The sequence below is a fragment of the Lissotriton vulgaris genome, chromosome 7 (genome assembly GCF_964263255.1).
Source record: "Lissotriton vulgaris chromosome 7, aLisVul1.2, whole genome shotgun sequence".
In the NCBI taxonomy this organism is placed as follows: domain Eukaryota; kingdom Metazoa; phylum Chordata; class Amphibia; order Caudata; family Salamandridae; genus Lissotriton; species Lissotriton vulgaris.
In genome coordinates, this window is record NC_141695.1 from 1,597,149,732 (window position 1) to 1,597,152,514 (window position 2,783).

The window sequence follows — 2,783 nt, forward strand, 5'->3', positions numbered from 1 at the left end:
GGACTGTGAGTGTGAAATGGGGTCAAATACATGGCTAAAAAGTAGAAAAAAGTCAGCTTTTTATTGTTTTTTGCTCACCTTCGAATAATTGCATATAAAAACATGCACAAGCCTCGAGGAAAAATCATCAATTAACTGTCAATAATGCCTACAGGGCGTGGTATAGTGAGGGTGGACATCAAGCAACAGAATAAACCTGTCGGGAAAGGGAATGAAGCGTTTGCAGAGAAATGAAAACCCAATCCAAGCAGCGGAAGAGTTTAGCAACTCGGAGGGTGAGGTGGCTGATATACAAAAAAAAGTTTCCACCCAAAGTGCCCGTGGTCGTCGAAAGGTATCAAAGGGAAAAGAACTTGCCTGTATTAGACAAAATGAAATTGCTTCTTCCTAAGAGCTGAGTATGATGAAATGTATCACCACTATTCAATACCAAATGGCTTTATGCACAACCTAGGCTTTTTACCTTAACGTGAACAACAAGACCATGTATCACAATGTCGGAAGGGTATTAGGATCACAAGGATGAAGATGGCTCTCTGTACATGACCTATGCATCACAGGAGATATTTGGCTGCAATCTGACCAGTGATCAGCAGAAATGGACAGACTGACCCTCACTAATATGGAATTTGTAACATTAAAGCAGATTTTATCCAGAGAAAATGCTTTTTAAATAGCCATTGCGCACCTTTGAGGAGTGTGAACACTTGCTACTAGACCAAAATACTCTGTATGTGTTACAAGCTATTACTGAAGAGAAGTTTAAATCAAGTCTTCAAGAACTGCTTGTTGGGAGGCTCAACCAACAGGGTTTTTTTGGTAGCAAATAAACTTTGTAGGAGTACAACTTCACAGGACTTACTAATGCATTTTTGTATTTTGAAGATGGTGAGCATAAAGGGCTCTTAATCAATCATGCGTCTCTTTCTCTGGAGGAAACCAACATATCCGATTTTGTTTACAAGTGTGGAGTTTGCAGGTAGGAGAGTGGTAAATTGATGACATTTGTAACCTAGCATGCTCTTTGGGGCTTTGAGAGACTTGATGGTCACTGCTCCTGCTCACAATTACTGCACCACAGTGACCATTGTAAAAGGACTTTGTAGTTATGCAGGTAAGGACATCCGTTTTAAAAAAAATAGAAAATACATTTATTTTTAGTATATACGACTCTGTACATTACATTTTATAAAACGTTATAGCTGTAATTATATTTGTAATAAAGCCGGACTCACCTCCAATGAAAAATAAATGCAAGTTAAACTAATCAAATGGAAATTTACTCTTTTACCTTATGAAACCTCAGTTAGCTAATGTGATCACTGCAGATGGCTTCTTGCGTGACCACAGAGTCACATAATTAAATCCTGATTGTTGGAGTGAGAAATAGTGACTTGTATATAGTGCTGCGATATCCCAGTCTGCAACAGAAAGCACTGTGAATGTCATTGTTTTAAAATTGTATTAGACTGTATAAAACAGGCTGTTGCAAAATACTGTTCAAGATAAAACAAATTCTTAAAAAATATAAATTTTGGAGATAAGAATTCAGACTATATGTACATATGTGTGTGTGTGTGTGTATACAACGGCGGTTAGGAGGTATTCAAACCTCCTTCTTGGGCGACATGGATTCCTGTGCCGGCCCCCGTGATGGATTTCTGGCGGAAGGGTTGCGGCGGTCATAAGGGGGAACTGAGGAGGCACCCGACTGTTGGACTGCTCCGCCTCCTACATTGCTTTTGATGCTGTGCCTGTCCTCGATTCCTGCTTCTCAAGTGTCACCCCGCTTAGCATCTCCGGTCCTGAATGCACCACATTGCGGCATTCTAGGAGCAGTCCGTCTATGAGGGATTGCACAGGAGAGCTCAATCACAACAGGGGGAGGAGCAAGGTGTTTACATCTACAGCTAGACAGGACTGCTTACGCCGCAGCAGAGGAAGCACACTGAGAGGGGCGCTGAGGAAGGCTGACATGCCGAAATGCATTCGCCTGGGACTTTCCTTTAATAAAATGCTTCCTTAACCTCCTCCTTGGGTCACTGCTCTTTCTTTGTGAAGGAGGTTGTGGTCATATTTTTATGCGCTAAGCCAGAGCGCATTACAGTGTACCCCCATCGCACAAGAGGTCTGGACGTCCTGGCCCGCTCTGCCGAGCATTGGTCCTCAATTTTGGTAGCAATTACGCCCAGTACCCACCAGAACGCCAGGAGGAGACGGCCGTTAGGAAGTATTCAAACCTCCTTCTTGGGCAACATGGATTCCTGTGCCGGCCCCTGCGATGGATTTCCGGCGTAAGGGTTGCGGAGGTCATAAGGGGGAACTGAGGAGGCACCGGCCTGTTGGACTGCTCCACCGCCTACATTGCTTTTGATGCTGTGCCTGTCCTCGATTCCTGCTTCTTAAGTGTCACCCCGCTTAGCATCTCCGGTCCTGAATGCACCACATTGCGGCATTCTGGGACTTGCAGTCCGTCTACGAGGGATTGCACAGGAGAGCTCAATCACAACAGGGGGCGGAGCAAGGTGTTTACATCTACAGCGAGGCAGGACTGCCTACGCCACAGCAGAGGAAGCACACTGAGAGGGGCGCTGATGAAGGCTGACACGCCGAAATGCATTCGCCTGGGACTTTCCTTCATTAAAGTGCTTCCTTAACCTCCCCCTTGGGTCACTACTCTTTCTTTGTGGAGGAGGTTGTGGTCATATTTTCATGCGCTAAGCCAGAGCGCATTACAGTGTACCCCCGTTGCACAAGAGGTCTGGACGTCCTGGCCCGCTCTG

At 45.0% G+C, this 2,783-nt stretch overlaps 1 pseudogene; it reads left to right on the forward strand.

The window, feature by feature from the left end:
• The first annotated feature begins 211 nt into the window (after positions 1-211).
• On the forward strand, positions 212-635 carry LOC147706067 (microtubule-associated protein 1 light chain 3 gamma pseudogene; annotated as a pseudogene).
• Positions 636-2,783: the final 2,148 nt, after the last annotated feature.